Raw genomic sequence first — 18,619 nt, 5'->3', positions numbered from 1 at the left:
CAGGATGGGTGGGGATTACGCCAGGATGGTTCCATGAGAACCTGTAAACTCCCTCATTTCATTTCATTTCTCACCTCTAGCTAACATGGCATCACACCCAACAAACTCCCACAATTACAAATCACTCCAATAAAGTACACACTGTCATCGACCTAAACAGAATCTGTTAAAGGTCTACCTGCATTACAGACTGCTGATAGTCACTTCACCCAATATCACTAGGAGCAGCTAACAATTACCTAGTTTATATTATGATGTAAAATACTGCAGGTATAAATTGTTGATATTTTAATTTAGTATTACTGTGGCTATAAGATGTCTTCAATCAAACATAGGCTCAGAAAGTGTTCAACTTGTTTTATTTAACAAATGCAGTTTAACGGCATAGCTGTATTCTATAAGAATAAATAAGTTTGCAAAAATACAAACAAATGAAAATCATCCATTCTGCATTTTAAAAAGCATAGTCTCTAGGACTCTTCAGGGATTGCAAAATGTGGTGGCAAGCTTCCTTCTTATCACCGAGCAGTCCATATTAGGCCAACTGTTGGCCTTGCAGGCAGATCTTAAACATTCTACAAAAAGAGAAAGGATATATGAATATAAATGGACATCTGAAAAGGTATTGTTAAATTCCTTATTGTAGAATAAATACAGGATTAACTAAAAATATGCATCACTACATTTAAATGCATTTGTACACAGCAGATGAAACGGGCTTAATGTTTTCTGTGGCTACATTCAGTAGATTTATGTTCTTTAGTGCTCAAAGGGGTTAATATGTTTCTGACGAGATGTTGAGCCAGGCAGTAAGTCGGTGGGGATGGGAGACGGGGCAATCATGCAGAAACAATTGTATAGATTCAACGGTTTGATGCTTAAAATCACACAGTTAGAAATAGAAAGCATAAGTGGAAATGGGGAAATAGTCTTTTAAACCCTTTGCTGATTAACATAATCAGAAGGTCCAGAAACACATGACCCCAGACATGCCAAAGCACACCCTGCTTACATGGGTGACCCAACGCCTCCTGCCTGAAAACCATGCATCACCGTTTCCTTGAATACTCGGATCGACTAAAAAATATACAACACCCCAAAGATAATACCCACTTTAATTACCCTTATTCTGCTTCGAATCCAGGAATGGCCAATGTGCAATGAATACGAGGGACAGGTTTTAAAATGTATTAGAAACAAATGACTTATTAGTCTAGAAAATAATGTATTCACGCGATAGCAAATTGATACAACAGCTCTTGTGTAATGGCCATCATGGATATATGGTGTCCATTCAATGCGGAAAAGGTACTCTCAAAATTAAGTAAGTTAACTACAGTTTTTAAATTGGGAATGGTTCTGTTATGAGGAGAATTTCACCTTTTGTTGTGTGGATGATCCAGTGTCCATTCCCAAAGACTTCTCTGCTGATTCCGGGAATGAATCGGTCATGGTCAGAGCCGCCAGTGATACCTGCAAATGATGTATTGCCAACTTTTTGTGTCTTTGCGTGGCTTGTAACTGTTCTACAATAAAAAAGAAAAAACAAGAGTTAAAGGCACCTACTTTCTGGCCATCAGACTAACTCTAACAGCGCAAACAAGAACAATAAGGCAAATTGCCCAGGATATCACACTGCAGTATCAGTGGGAGAAGACACAATTACAACCTGGTCCACTACCCTTACCAGTGAGCAATGTTGTCAGGTGGAGATCCAGCCCAGGGATTAACAGGGAAGGAGAACCAGCCAGGGAGTCAGATGGGCGCCCTGAACCAGCCCAGGGAGCAAAGGAGTCAGTTGAGGGCTATCGGTTTTCACTGAAACTATTGCAATAGAGTACAGCTAGGGGGGGAATGTCGTAAAAGGAGGGACACAAAGCATGCAGGTGTTTGGTTATTTTCCCACATATTGACTAGCCATGGCCATGCTAATCCCTGTAGCCATTTACACCCAGATCCTACCCCTCCCGGCCCAAAATAACTCCTCATGGGAACTCTGAGCGTGCTTTAAGCAAGCCATCCCAAAACACTTTGCACTCAAACGTACCTGCCAGTGTTTTTTCAAAGTAGTCTTCTGAGCTTTAATGACTTAATTGGAGTTGTAAACCCACTACTGGTGTAATAAAAATGTCTTAATCAGGTCTGCCTTCAGTCACTCGATTTAGAACTGGTGCAGCAAGCTTGCCGCTTCAGCTAGTTCGCACCGAGAAAGGTTGTGAGGTGAATAGCGAGTACTGTGACCAGTGTAGTGCGGGCCAGAGCTCCAGCATTGGGATCTTTGCTTAAGTCTTGCTAGTCTCAGTTGGCAAGAGTGAACCCCCATGTGTCAATGCGCTCTCACCATTCCTGCCCTGCCATTACGCTCACAGTTCTCCAATTCCAACAGGCCCAACTCACCTTCACGATATATGAGACGATTGTAGCAGTTTTCTAGGAGGTCGATGCAAAATTCCTTGAGAAAGAGCCGGAGTGCCTTTCTTGCGTCCTCTCCTTGGCCTCTTGCTTTTGCTTTGGGACCCTTTGAACCTCAATGTCATGGCTGTAGTTCTTGAACTGAATGACTCAGATTAAGAAAAACAGTAATCTTCAGCTTTGAAAACGGTGATCAGACATTCTAATCCCTCAAGACCAAAGTAACACTTATGCTTTTAGGTGCCTTCCTGTTAGACACACAGCCCTGCGGAATTAGCAATCCCCTGGAAAAGTCACTAGGACAATCATCTTGTGCCCCTAAAACCATTAACAGATTTCCTTTGCCAAGAAAACGTTTTAAATCAGTATATGTGTATTTTAACACCACGCACCCACCTGTGTGGTGATGGAGTAACTTTACTCAAATAGTTAAATGCTGCACCCATTCCCAGCAACAATAAAAGCATTAAAGCCTGTGTGTGTGCGCTACATATTGGCTTGTTTGTTTAAGAGGTTTTACTCCTAACTAGCTGACCTGAGATGGAAGTTCAAATTGAAAATAAAGACACTGAAACTGTGCACCATCTCTCCCAACAGACTCCCAAACGCCTTCTCCTCCTCAACTGCCCCACCAGCCCCTTCTCCATCAACTACTCCCAACCACTCTTCGCCCCTTAACCATTAAATGCCCCACCCCATTCATCCCCCCCCAACAGCTTCTTCTCCCCAAACTGCACACCATCTCTCCCAACAGCCTCTCCAAGTGCCTCCTTCCCCCCCAAATGCCCCACCACCTACTCCCCCCAACTGCCCCTTTCTCCCTCAACAGCTGCACCACCACCCTTCTCCAACTGCCTCCTTCTCCATTAACTACTCCCAGCCACCATTCACCCCCAACTACCCCCTCATCCATCAAATGCTCCATCCTCAACTGGCCACAGTGCCCTACTGCTTTCCCCCCCTACTGGCCCCCACCCCTTCTCCCTGAACTGCCCCAAATCTCACTTTGCCAGCTGCTCTTTTCTCCCTCACCTGCACCCACTACCCTTCTCCCCAAACTGCCCCCACACCTTCTCCCTTCAACTGCCCCATTCCTTCTCCAACTGCCACATCCTCTGCTCTCCATCTGCTCAAATCCCGTTCTCCCCATTTTGCACAAATGCCCCAACCCACTTTAATTGCCCCCAGGCCCTTCTGTCTCAATTGCTCCCCACCCCTTCTGTATAAAATGCCCCTTCTCCTTTAACTGGCCACTTCTCCCCATCTGACTTGTACCCCCTTATACCACACACCACGTCTCTCTCAACTACCCTCTTTCCCCCCAAATGTCTTCTCCCTCCATTGCAGTTACTCCATCAACTGCCCCACCCCTTCAACTGCTCCATTCCCTTCTCCCCAATTGGCCCTTCTCCCTCAATTGCTCCCCACCCCTTCTCCTTTAATTACTGTCTTATCTCCCTACTGCCCCCGGCCCCTTCTCCCTCAACTGCTGCAGCATCTTCTCCCCCCTACTGCTCCGCCCCCTTCTCTCCAACTGCCCTTTCTCTCTCAACATCCCCCTGTTCTCCCAACTGTGCAACTTCTCTCCTACCAGCCTCCCCAACTCCCTTCTGCCCGAGTCCCCCCCCAACTCCATTCTCCTCCAAATGCCACCTTTCTCCCAACTGCCCAACTCCTTTTCTTCCTCAACAACCCTCCTTCTGCCCCAGCCCTCTTCTCCCCCAAATGCCCTCATTCTGTCCCCACACCGTTTCCCCCTCAAAGTGCCCTTCTCCCCCACGCCTCTTCTCCCCCAATTGCCCCTACAAACCTCTTCTGCCCATCTCCCCCAACATGCCTCACCCCTTAACTGCCCCCTCTGCTCTGCAAACTGCCTCCTCTTCTGCCCAAAACCGCTTCTCCACCAACTGCCTATACCCATCTTCTCCCCCACCCCTCCCTCGCGCCTTGAAGCACTTGTGAATAGGCGCGTTATAAATGCCTCATCATATCATAACTGCCCTCTTTCTATCCCACACCTTGCTTCTCCCCAACTGCCCTCCTGCCTCGCTTCTCCTCCAACTGCGACCTACAGCCATCTGCCTCAACTGTTCCCACCTCCACATCCCTCTTCTCCCACAACTACCCCCTTCTGCCTCAACTGCCCCACCTCTCTTCTCCCCCCAACTACCCCAGACCTTTCTCCAACTACCTCCCTTTTTGCCCCCAATCTGCCTCAACCCTTCTCCCCCATACACCCCATCTCCTAATCGCGCATACACACAATATCGTCACACAAAAACTCCCACGCATCCAGCTACTCGATCACTCCCTTGGCGCAGTTGAAGTGATCAAATGTACAGTATGAAACACCCTAGGTCTCCAAATATGGGCTGTTGCTAGTCAATCGGAGATATGGCAACTCCTGTTAAATTAATACAAACTTACATTATTATGGCGCTTAGAAGCAGCTGAAATCATTTGGCAAGCGCTTTAGAAAAGTAAAATTATTGCTTCCTTTATTTCAGAAAAAGAGTGTTATTGTGAACGAAAGTGCACGGTGAATTAAGAGCTCAAATTAATAAACAGATGCAATCTTTTAAAGTCATACTAGCACCGAAACCGGAGCTCCATAAGCCAGCATCAATACGTGTACTTAGATCCCCTTCTGTGTGAGCCCCTCTTTGTGCTTTCGTGCTTGCCATTTTCGTTCTCCTCATATTCTGTCCCCCTTTTCACACCAGCTGTGTTCAAACATGCTTTCGTTCAGTCGATCGCATCACTCTGCAGATTCAATCATTGTTACTTCGCTTAAGCCCCAAAACAAAAAATATGTTCATCCAACACCACGTTTCTTGTTGATCAGCAGCGATCGATCGAGGTAAGAAAAGCGCTGCTTTGCTAATGGCCGCGTGTGTACAATTCAAAGCAGCATATCTGCCGAAAGTTAGCTTAGAAAGCACATCTACGCAGCAAAAGTCATCCCGGCTCCCCAGAAACAAATGCACTCCTGGCTGTCCAAAACTGTTTCCAATTCCCTGCAAATACCTCAGATTGCTCTACTTTTTAAGGATTCCCACACCACAGTTTGTCCACACGAAGCTACCGCCATTGTTTAAAGCAGGACGGGAAGTGACCTTCGTCCTGGAGGGGCATGCCGGAAGTCGGCTTTTTTTTGTTGTTGAAACGGCAAGAGCTGCACTTTAAAGCTGCTTTCCAGACAAAAAAGAAGGAAGATGGCACAAATAACACATTTGAGACACACTGCTGGGTCCACGTGCTTCTCGAATAAATGTGTTCTTCATACAATCAATGCTTTAAAGTTTAGGAAGCCTGAGACAAAAAGCTGAAAAGGTAGCTCAGTAGGTTCAGATGACGTTAGTAGAGATCTCACATGTTTAGAAATGCCTATAAATAGTATTCCCCTTTTGCAATGTCTTTTGAAATATTTTGTAAGGTGTAGCTTACAATTATTAATAATTTTTTAACAACTAAGGCAAGTCATCTTTCCCAAATGCTCCATGGAGATCTAACTTGCCAGCACCTTCACCACCCAACACCTCCCAATTATGGCCACCAAGCATCTCACTAGCAGCTCACCCCAATACCCTCTTACCACCCAAAGTCACCCAATATCTCAACCACATATCCCCACCACCTATGGTAGCCGGTTGAAGAAAAAAAACACTAGCCACAAACTTAAAAATAGGACTACACTCCCAATATACCCCCTTACAACCCCCATGTCACTGTGGAACCCCACAGTAAATAATGACAATTTCCACCACTGGTCCTGGATTCAAGCAGTGCTGATTTGGCTGTGAATGTGAGAATTGCTTACTTGTGATCTTCATTACTCCTAGTCATGTTCTTCCTCGTCACAGTACTTATCATTGAGGCCCCGTCTCCATTAGAAGGACCCTTCTTCCATCTTTTTTGTTTTTCCGCCTCTATCCGTCATCACGTACATTATTGTGCCCGCCCATAAGCCTGTAGTTCCATACTTCATAATCATATGGACCCAGACATCTCCACTGGGCCGTATGCAGTGGATTATAAGTACTGTAACGAGCAAGAACAGGACTAGAGGCAATGAAGAGTATGGTGGTTGTGATGGTTGTCATGTGGGTGTGGTTTGATGAGGAGATAATGTGGTGGTGATATTGATGTAATGTCTGATGTGGTTGTGATGTGGGATGAGAAATCAAGGGGTTCCCCTTAAAATGTGTCCTCAAGGGACAATCAGGCAGCTTAGGCAAAGGCAGTTGACCTAATTATTCTCTCACTTAATCTCCCGGGGCACATATTACACAGCCCATGGGGCCTTCCAGACACTTCCATGGATACGTGATTGAGCACAATGCATGCCCAGCTTAAAATGCATGCTGTTTGGGGCTCCCTTGGCTAAAGAGGGGAAACCCCATCTGAGGAGCCTGTGGGGTGCATATATTATAATGGAGATATGTGAAACCTCCACTGAAGGAATCGTAAGACCGTGAACAAAAGCCAGCGTGTGTTGCAGCAGATGTCAACGGTACACAGGGCCCTCCTCTGCCGAGAACCAAGTCGGGGAGAGAAGTGTGCCACTGTGGTACCGGCCTTGACTCCAGAGACAAGAAAAGCCAAGTGGTTCATCACAGCCATTGAGTCGAGGGGAGAGCCAATAAGAAACCGAACTGTGTTGAACAAAAGTAACCAACTGCTAATTGATAAAAGGACAAAGAACTGTTAATGCGAGAGGGGAAACGAGCTACAGAGGTGTAAGGCACCACGTGGGTGCTCACTCGGAAAACGCTGGGCGATTATCCTCTGGTTGAAACTACCGTTAACAGAAAGCCTTGGGAAACGCGAGAAAGGTGTCAAAGTGGTCATGATATGATATGGCATTTATAATGCACCTATACACAAGTGTTTCAAGGCGCGACGAGTCAAGGGAGGGGGAACCTAGGGAAGACAAACAGCGATCCTACTAGGCCAGGTGTCATTCAGATTGGGCAAGTGCATGGGAAGGGGGAAAGTGTGGGGGGGGTCTAGTAAATCCTCATACACCAGTCTAGTAAAATCCTCTGTACAGTTGAAAGTCTTTGATCGGCAGATGATTGTGAAGCTAAGGGAAGTGAATCCTGCATCATAAGAACTGTTCAAGGAATTGTGTGATTGATAAAGTTGGCAAGAGTGAACCCGACAGAGGGATGTCCACAGTGAACTGTTTAAAAACACATTAATATTCATGAATATCACAGAAGAGATTGTGTTGAAAGCCGTAGTGAACCCAACAGAGGGAGGTTAACATTCGAGAAGGGTCTGAGCCCGGAAGAGGGGGGATTCAGGGGTGAAAAGGCATCACCCAATGTGCAAACAGTAAGGAACTTTTGTTTATTATGTTCGGAAAATATCAGGTCCTCGTAGGCAAGAGACTTTTGTAGAAAAAAGAGACTTAACCACCGAAGGCCCTGATACCTGAGAGCAGAACTGTAGTCTCGTGCTGGGGAAGCTCGAGCGTGTGCTTTGCTCCAGATTCCCGCTTTGTGCCGTGCTCAAAACGTGGGGAAGGGAGACCCCGATTACTGCATCCTGACTTATTATTTGTGAACATGTCTTTCTTTACTGTGAATCCTATCCCACACTCTGTTTGTATTTAGCGTAAGGATTGGCAATAGGTTTTTCTTAGTATAGGCCCTTTTATTTGACAAGATGCCAATATGACTGCCTTATTATTTGATGGTCGTAGCTTGCTATCATCTTAGATTTAGGTTTAGATCAGGCGATTTTCCAACCCACATATACAGTTTAATAAACACCCTTGAACTGTGATCACTTATGTCTGTCTTTACTATTGCCACCATGAGTTCCTTACAGTAGGTAGACAGGGCAGTATGAATGTGAATTGGGGAATATGACAAAGTTCATTAGCCTATTATCATTCATATAAAGCGAGCTTGACTTTTTATGTCCAGTGAAAACATTTCACATAACTTGTACTGAAGTAATAGAATTGTTGGCAGCAGTGACAGAATAGCGCTATGTATTTTTAGTTTGCTTATATATCCTATTTTCTTATAGAACTCTGGTTGGACATGCTTCTATTTTGGATTCATTGAAGTAATCCTGTTCCAGTTGCTTATCTTACCAGCTCACATTCTTGGGAGGATAGCTCAGTGGCAATGTGCTCGCCTGAGAAGCAAGACGACACGGAGCAACACAGGTTTCATCCCCGGGTCCGCGCTTAGAAACCTCTGGGTATTAAGCGCATTATAAATAACCTATCATATCATATCATATTATTGCTTTCTGGGAGAGTACAGACTGGCAGGAGCAGCCTTATTCACCTATATGATTGGGATCAGTGCTATCATTATTCACCTATATGATTGGGATCCCTGCTAGTTTTGTAGTAGTGTGCGGGCTCAGTAATCATTTTAGACAGTACTCTTTGCTGTACTCCTGTAGGCCAGTCGTTATTACGTCATAGGCACCAATGTAAAATAAGTGGACTGATTACTGTATAACAAATGTTAAGGTTGGATAATTGTGACTTAGTTCATGATTGGCTCCATGGCAGGCTCTACTATTATGTGTCTTGAGTCACGTGGTTTGGCAAGGGTGTATGAGCTAATTAAAATGATTATTTTTGACTACAGAATGTACTTAGCGGCGCATTCCCCTACATATGTGTTAGTCACTTATTTCTGTGGCATGTATGCTTTTTAAGTGTGATTCCTGTTCAATGGTTTAACACTTTTACATTGGGTGTTGCAATTTAAATGATCATATCCATATTAAGCTTTTTACATGCAATTAAAAAGAATGCCAAAAAGGTATGCTCAGCAAAGCATTAAAAAATCATTCAGCACACGTGCAACTAAGCAAAAGCTGAATGACAATCAGTATTAGTCCGCAAATCATCCTAAAAAACTCTGATGCTCTGAATAATCAGTAAGCCATCCCCAAATCATCAAGAACAAACATGTTTCATGGCGATGCTCTTGAAGTAATCAGTAGGTCATCCCAGAATCATCCCCAAATCATCAGGTACAAACATGTTTTTGCTCTTCAACTAATCAGCAGGTCATCCCAGAATCATCTGGGGCAAACCTGTTGATGCTCTTGAAGTAATCGGCAGGTCATCCCAGAATCATCCCCAAATCATCATGGTTATGTTCTTGATGTAATCGGCAAGTCATCCTAAAATCATCAGGAACAAAGAGTTTTCTAAAATAGGGATGATGTTGGCATCATCAGCAAGTCATCCTAAGCTCATCCCCAAATCATCATGGTTATGCTCTTGATGTAATCAGCAAGTCATCCTAAAATAATCAGGAACAAAGAGTTTTCTAAAATAGGGATGATGTTGGCATCATCAGCAAGTCATCCTAAGCTCATCCCCAAATCATCACCCACCATTCTGAGAGATTTGCTGATGACTTTAACAGCCTGATGACTTCTGATGATGTGGGAATGACTTCTAATGTAGTTCGCTGATCATCGGATGACTCCAGGATGGTCTCTTAAGTCATCCTTTTAGACCTAGGAGGTGATGGAGTAGTGAGTAAAATTCACAATTGTGCAGTAATTCCGGATACTAACTTTAGCATTGCGTAATACTATGGAATGGAGAATGAGAGGTCCTGGGGTTTTGACGGATGGAAGCAGGAGCGGGGAAAGGCGGTTGAGGGACAAGAGAAGTGAAGAAGTGGTTGACGGCCATTCATATCCCCTTATATATGCAATAACTTACTTTCAAATATTAAATCCTTTCCTAATCCGTCTCCGTTCTCGTTTGCCTTCTTGCTGCATCCACGGCACTACAAGTGGCGATGAGGATTCTTTGGGCTCAAAGCAACACAAAGCAAAGAGTGAGTAACGGCGGTCTCCTGATACTACAGGTGAGAGGCACACATCGTGAATCATTTATTAAGTGATTTGGAGCACCCCAGCGGCTCTCGCAGTCCCATCCGCAGCATTTAAGTTTATCGGCCGACAAACCATTTAGTTTCCCCGACCGATCATAAATTCATTAGATAAAAGAACCTTACAACATGGGACAGCAGTAAGGAACGTGCCGCCATCTTGGGGCAAAGAGAAATCCTCAAAAGGATAGCAAGATCATGCTCCTCTTCGTCCCAGTTTAAAAAGAAAATGATGAAATGAAAATAAAAAAAAGATTTCTGCTCTTTTCTTCTAATTCAGTATAACAATTAACATAGTTACAATCAGCAAAAGCAACTTTGGTCAATACCCATGGGTAAAGAGTGAAGACTATATATAAAAATAAAAACTAATCACAATTAACAACCACTCAAGCCACAACAGCAAACATTAGTGGAGTAGGAGACATGTCCATGCACAGTGTTCCGCCACCTGCAATGTTTCTACCTGAAGTGGGTGAACCGGTATTGCCATGGAAGAGATGGCTGAAGACGTTTGAGCATTATGCCAATGTGGTTTGTGTCACAAAATACAGTGCTGAGTGAAAAAACTCTCTGTTCTTAGATTGTCTAAGCCCAGCTGGCCAGGAGAAATTTGAGGATCTGCCTGATCTAATGGCTGCTGAGTGTGGGGATATGAATGAATATGAGAAATCAATTTTTAAAATGAACAAACATTATGAGAAGAATCTTAGTACCATACTAGAGCGTTACAAGTTTGTGAAGAAGATACAAGAGGAAGGTGAAAGCGTTGAACAATACATCACGGCTCTAAGGATGTTAGCCAGGACATGCAAATTTAACCAACAATTGGAAGAAAGATTGAGAGATCAATTTATGTTAGAATGTAATAGTAGCAAAGTACGAGAGAAGCTGTGGGCTGAAGATGACCCACCTTTAGAGACAGTCCTACGGATGGTCAGAGAGGTTGAAAACACAGAGAAGTGTGTGAAGACGTTAGAGAACAGAGTTAAGGAGGTTACAGCCAAGAACATGTCATCTATTAATATGCTTCAGCCAACCAATGAGGAATTAATTGCCAGTGTAAGCAACTCGAACATGAGAAAAAGAAGCATCTTCGATCTGAGAGAACCCAGGTCTACCAAGTACAACTGGGAGAACAGAGATGCCAGAGAAGTAATGAGAGGTCGATGTCACAGTACTGAGTTTCGCTGAGGTCAAAGTAGCCAACGAGGAAGGGGATGTACTACCACGAGAACATGCTACAGCTGTGACAGCCCGTCTCATTGGGCCAACAGTCCTGATTGTCCTGCCCTAAGGATAACATGCAGAAATTGTAACAGAAAAGGACACCTTGCTAAGTGCTGCAGAAATAAAGGTGCTAACATGAATTGGATTGGCAATGAAGATAGTGATGAAGGAGAAGAATGCGTTTCGGCTGTCGGTGGTGAAGATGAAGAGTTTGACAGCCCGAAGACCACCATAATAGTAAATGGCAAACCAATCACGATGATGGTCGACTCAGGAGCTAAATACACACACATCCCAGAAACAGTGTGGAAAAGGATTGGACCAGAGTACTTACATGAAGCTGACATCAAACCAAGGGCTTATGGTGGCTCAAACATTGGCATAATCAGATGGTTCAAGGAGACACTAGGATTTAAAGACAGACGGGCCAAAGGGCGTATATATGTCTCAAAGAGAGGATCATCTCTGGTACTCAGTTGGACACATCAGAGATTACTCAAAGTGCATCGGGACCTGAATGCAACAGAATCAGTCTTCTTGATAAAGTCACCTGAAATTGACAAAGGAAAAGTGAGGACAGAAATATTCAGGGATGAAATTGTGTGTGTGAAAGGTTTCACACATGGCATTTTACTAAAACAGAGGTGCAAACCAGCAGCACAGAAGTTGCAAAATGTCCCAATATCCATGAGGGATGAGGTAAAGTCAGAACTCAGTAAACTGGAAGAGCAAGGAATATTAGAAAGAATTGATGCATCAGAATGGGTCTCTCCACTGGTAGTGGTGAGGAAGAGTTCAGGAAAGTTAAGGGTGTGTATCGACTTAAGGGAGCTAAATAAATGTGTAATTCCTGAAAGACACCCTTTATCGAATATCCAGGAATTGAGTTCAACAATGGGTTCTGCAAAGATATTTTCAACACTTGACCTTACGGCTGCATACCATCAAGTAAAATTGCACAAAGAGTCGAGGCATTCAACTGCCTTTATCACACCAGAAGGGCTGTTTCAATACAGCAGAATGCCATTTGGTTTAATATCTGCAGCCTCAGTCTACCAAAAAGTAATGTATTGTATATTTGATGGTGATGAAGGCGTCATTTTTCTCCAAGATGATATTTTGATATATGCTGACGGTGAGGGCGAACATGACAGGAGATTGGAGAAGGTGTTCAGGAAATTACATGATGTAGGTATGACACTCAGCAGGGAGAAATTGAAGATCAATAGGAAAGAGACTGAGTACTTGGGACATGAAATATCAAAGGATGGAATCATGCCTAAGAAGGATTTGGCAAACGCAATAGAAGACATGGCCACTCTGACCAGCAATGAGCAGGTCAGGACATTTTTAGGTATGGCCGAATACTACTTTAAGTTTGTACAAGGATTTGCTGACCACACAGTTGCTCTACGAAACATGATGAAAATGAATAAGAAATTCATGTGGGGTGAAAGATGTGAAGAAGAATTTCAATACATTAAAAGTGCTTTGGAGACAGCATCAGCATTGAGGAACTATGTGCATGGGAGATGAACAGTAATCACAACTGATGCAAGTAATGTGGGCTTAGGTGCTGTTTTAAGGCAGATCCATGAAAGGAAGGAACAGTTAATAGCATTTGCATCTCCTTTGCTGAAAGGAGCAGAAAAAGCATATGCAACCATAGAAAAAGAGGCTCTTGCTATTAAGTGGGCTACAGGCAAGTTTAGGAGCTTTGTGTGTGGAATCAAATTCAAGCTACATACGAATCATAAACCGCTAGTTGAAGTATTTTCAAGCAAGGGTCTTGACAAAGTTTCAGGCAGGATAAGAAGAAGGTTTACAGGCTACAAGAATTAGATTTTTCGATAACGTACATTCCTGGTGTGAAAAACTATGTTGCGGACTGCCTGTCTGGAATGATGAGCTATGAAGAAGAATCTCAGGGGATGAGGAGAACAAGAGATGATTTGTGAAATTTGTGAATCCTCAATATCGAAACAGGAGTGGTGTGAAGAGATGACCAGAGATGTCAAAATGATGCTGGTAATCAGAGGTCTGGAAGAAGACAGTTTATCCATAAAGAAAATTTGAGAAGCAGGAATAGAAGGATTCTGGATGTAAAAGATGAACTATAGATACAAGATGGCTAGTTGATGAGAGGAGACAAGTTGGTACCCCCAGAGGGGACCATGGAGAAGGGGATACGTCTTGGACATGAAGGGCATCAAGGAATTGTGGAAACCAAACGCAGAATAATGAATACCTATTGGTGGCCAGGATGCGACATGCACATCGAAAGAAGTGTCAGAAATGGTATTCTTTGTATGAACTGTGATAAAGGGTGTGTAAGTGAAAAGTATCCTATGGTTCTGACAGACATTCCGGAGAGAACCTGGAAAAAGATAGCTATTGATGTACTAAGGCCGTGTGGAGTGAAGGTTGTCAGACCTTTTGCATTGCTGTGATTGATATGTTGACGGGATAGGTGGAGATGAGGATGACGCCAAATGTGACCATCAAGAGAGTGATTGATTTCTTGGATGAACTATGTGGTTGTGAGGGTTATCCGGAGGAAGTTCGGATCACAGTTTAAATCTGGGGAAATGGAGGAGTACTTTAAGGGTAGGTCTATTATACACAAAACCAGTGTCATATATCACCCTCAAACTAATGGCATTGTGGAAAGGTACAACAGAGTTATTAAGGATGCGATCAGGTGGGCCTGGTCCAATGAGAGAGATTGGAAGGAAGTGGTGAAGAGGACAGTTGTAGCTCATAGGTTCACGCCACACGGCACAACTGGTGTCTCTCCTTTCCAGCTTAGCAGAGGGAGGAAGGCCAACACCAAATTATTTCCAGGATGGATGGGTGAGGTGACTGGCATGGGGGTAGAGTTGAATGAAGTGGAAGAGAACGTCAGGAAGAGACAGTTGAGCAATAAGTTGTTGCAGGACAACAGGAAGTTCAGAGCAGCAAAAGTTCCACAGGTTGGATGTTGGGTTAGGACCAAATTGCTGGTGGTTCTTAGGGACATTCATCATGTTGTGTGCATTCATCAAAACAAAGTTAACACTTACTAAGTGTTAACTTTATTTGATGAATGCCTGCTACATCCGATCCGCTGTGCGGCGGCAAGCAACTCAGAGCAATAAGTAACGTAACGTTACCTAAAGTAACTTAAGTTACTTAATCACAAAAATAATGATATATTACAAACCGGCCCAAGGGTGGCTTGTAAAACCGGCCCAGGCCATCCCAAGTCCAAATTGCATTCTGCCAGGCGCAGAATGTCCGTTAGGGGAGTCCACTCCTGTGTACCAATAATAATGGAGTGCTAGAACTACAATCATTGAGTCACAACACTGTGCCTTTATGACAAAGGATCTGGTAAAACTGACCGCTGCTGCCATTTTACAGTGTATGTTTGCAGCATTTTTAATGGAGACAAGCCTGCATGCCTCTCTTTTACACCCCACAACTCTTAAATTCGATTAAAAATGAATATGGTGTGGTGTTGCACAAAAGATTCTTCCATTCTGATATTATGTTTTTATATTCAGAACTGCATCTTCCAGACCTGAATCTTCTTGTGGGAGTTCCTTGCTGTGTTCTCAGACTTCAGTAAACAATACCACCATTGAGCAGCTGACATCCAGCCTTATCTGTGACTACTGTGGGAGGTAAATGTACATGAAGCAACTTATTGAGAATGTATAGCATATGCTAATGTTCTGTTAGTCCTTATCTATTTCTGCATTGCAGTCTTGTCCTTGTTGTTCCAACACTAAGGATTGCTGTTTATCTTCCGACTCTGAAGACATGCTTCACTTCAGTCCATTTACAGGACATAGAGTTTTTCTTCTTTTTAGGGGCAGAGTTCGAACAGGTTGCAACTGTTCATCTCTCAAATCTAAACTATAACCCAACAGATAGGACAGGCCTAAAAGGAAGCTACAAAAATAAATAATTGAAAGCACTGCTTAGGTACACACTCAGTGCTCCAGATAAGATTTTGAAGTGGGAGTATTTTACTCCCTATTTTGTAAAGTTGGGAGTTAAATGATTTTTAGAGGGTAAAAATGTAACTCCAATTCCCATTGGGAATATTTTGTAAGTGAGTAAAAATGCTTTAACTGAAAAACTGAAATGTTTTTGTATTCTGTTGTATTCATATACATTAAATGATATATGTGCATTTCTGCCGATTGGGCAGTAATAATAGTACTTTCTTCCTGTCGTACAACATGCACTACCTGTCCAAACATATCCATGAAGCTGTGTCGGTGAAAGCAGGGACTCATAACTGTAAACTGGCTAGTTTAAAATGGTATAATGTTCTTTTGCATTGCTCCCTTGCAGCATTGTTTGTACTCATAATAGAAACATTACACTTGTCTTAGTAAGCGAAGCACATTTATCAAAACCGAGAATAACAAAAAAAAATACTCTCTAACAGAATTTTATCATTCCAAGATGGTCAGTCTGCTATACTCTTATTGTACTCTTACAAAATACCAGTACAAAAACAGGGAAGCGACAAATAGCACCATTGGGAGTTCCTGCCTGCTTTGAATAAAATCAAAAGCCATTTTGGGAACATAAGAAGAACCAAAGATCTTTATATATTTGAAAAATAAGTATGTGCTAAAAGGGTTTTGCTTGAATAACTAAGGACACAATGCTCGCTGACCTTGGTGATGATTTAATTATATTCAATCACCTTAACTTTAAGGAGCTCCGAAACCATGAACCATACATAATGATTTGGAAGACCTAAGGATTCAGAAGTGGGAATAAAATATCAGCTCACCTTATTATGAGCTTTTGGCCACCCTGCCTCATATTTCCAGAAATATTTCCTTTTACTCTCTCACACGAGGAGGGCCTTCCAGAATGTTAGAAGTAGAGGGAGTAGTTCACACGGTAACAATGGCTATGTCCATGCCTAATCCCCAATGCACAGACATCCATAGAGAATGATATATTGGATAGGATGCTGATTATATCAGGGAATTATCGAATGCAGATGTATGTCTTATCATGTGCCAATATGTAATGCACTTGGGATGTTGTGTAAGACCTTCAGATGCAGCCTTTACAGTAAAAATCTAAAGAAAACACTGAGAACATTTATTGTTTTAGAATTTCGTTTAGAGCTTTGGACGAGGAATTGATCCAGGCCTAACAACTTTGAAATGGTACTTGAAATGGCAGAGCCATACGTGATGCTTGGGCTTATAATGAGACTAAATACTTACAAAGCACAGATGTCGAACTGAATTGTCTGTAGGCACTTGAATACCAATTGGCAATAAAACGTAACCTTAACGGCGCTCATTTTATCGACTTTGAAAGGGTGCCAGCGTGAGTCACGTTCTCATTGGGGCCTGGATGGACTTTATGCCCAAGTCCGACCCTGGCTAGTTCCCAGATGCAGCTTCATCGATTGCACATTTAACAGCTATGTTACAATGCAAACCGCTGTGGCTTTTGGAAAGGCGTGCTAGTAGCTCAATGAGTACTCCATGCCTTGACCAGTGGCAAGGTTGCAGTTTCAAATCCCCTCAGTTGTGTGAAAATACTGACACTGATTGCTTGACCTTTTACATTAGGAAAAACTAGCTGAATTTTTCATGTTCTTTACTTTTCTTTAAATATTGTTTTATTTTTCATTTCTATTACAAATGGCTAGGAGAGAGAGACTAGTACCTTTGTTGATCCCAACTAGCATTGCTATTTCTTAAATGAATCTATATCCATTACGTATTTGACCCCTGTGTCATAATGCAAAAAGCTACCCTTGCGGAAAGACACCCAAGTACCTTACACGTTAGAGCATGATTTTATCAACGGCAAGGTTGTTGGTTCAAGTCCTTTCATTTGGCATAGACAATACTCAAAATGGTAGGTTGACCTGTGTGGTAGGAGAAAATAAATAAAATGTCTAATCTTTACTGCTGTTATAAAAATATTACTTTATTTGTATTTATTTCCATTAGAAATGGCTGAGAGAGAGAGCAGAACCTTTGTTTTTCTGACCTATCTCCCAGATGCAGCTTCATCCTGTACACCTTTGACCTCCATGTCATAATGCAAAAAGCTACAGTTTTTCTACAGAGGGCCAGTGGCTCAGAGGCTAGAGTGTGGGTTTGCCAATGACAAAAGTTGTAGCTTCAACTTCCACTGTCAGGTGAACATCTGCAAACTGGTAGATTTGCATGCCTTCTGGGAAAGACATTTATACAAGTTTTAATTTTCTTTTTTTTTACTGTTATGAAAATATTTTTTTTTTCTTCATAAAAAGTGGCCGAGAGAGATAGCAGAACCTTTGTTTATCCCAATTGGCATTGGTAATTTTCAGATGCATATTCATCCATTTCACATTTGACCCCCATGTCATTATACAAAGCTATGGCTTTTGGATGGAGGACCAGTGGCTCGGAGGCTAGAGTATGGGTTTGACAATAACAAAACAATCAGGTTCATGTCTTGGCATTTGTGTGAAAATACTAAAAGTGGCATTTTGACTAGTGTGTTGGGAGGAAAGAGATACAAATTGTATTGTTTTTTTTAACTTTTATACAAATATTGTTTTATTTGTATTTCCATTACAAATGGTTAAGAAAGAGATACCAGAACCTTTGTTTATCCCAACCGGCATTGCTAGGGGAAACAGGAGGGGTTCAGGATACGGGAGGGAAGAACCAGATTTTGAGGGCCTTCCTGAAAGCCAGGTGATTCTCTATGAGACGGAGATTGGGGGCGGGGAGGGAGTTCCAGATGGTGGGTGCAAGGAGAGAGAAGGAGGTGCCTCCTAGTCTAGAGAACTTAAAAGGGGGGACTACCAGGATGTTTGCTGACCCTGATCTGAGGAGTTGGTGGGGTGGTAGCATGTGAGATTGTTTTGGAGGAATTCAGGGCCTTTATTGTGGATGGCCCGTTGGGTAATGCACATGGCTTTGAAGGAGGCCCATTGACTGATGGGCAGCCAGTGGAGTACTCTGAGTGCAGGGAATATGTGTTATCTAGGGAGATTGTGAGCAGAAGCCTTGGAGCTTTCTGAGTTGAGATACAGGCATGCCTAGATAGAGGGAATTAGAGTA

At 42.9% G+C, this 18,619-nt stretch overlaps 1 long non-coding RNA gene across 1 annotated transcript; it reads right to left on the bottom strand.

Moving 5' to 3' along the window:
• Positions 1-342: 342 nt before the first annotated feature.
• LOC138580381 (uncharacterized) lies at positions 343-5,552 on the bottom strand. The gene is made up of 4 exons (XR_011304239.1): positions 5,440-5,552; positions 2,398-2,561; positions 1,381-1,526; positions 343-575 (listed from the first exon to the last, which is right to left on the bottom strand). It is a non-coding gene; the product is annotated as an uncharacterized lncRNA (long non-coding RNA).
• Between the last annotated feature and the right edge of the window lie 13,067 nt (positions 5,553-18,619).

Source organism: Ambystoma mexicanum, chromosome 3p (assembly GCF_040938575.1).
Source record: "Ambystoma mexicanum isolate Mex_15411 chromosome 3p, UKY_AmexF1_1, whole genome shotgun sequence".
NCBI lineage: Eukaryota > Metazoa > Chordata > Amphibia > Caudata > Ambystomatidae > Ambystoma > Ambystoma mexicanum.
This window is presented reverse-complemented; position numbering and strand designations above follow the sequence as displayed.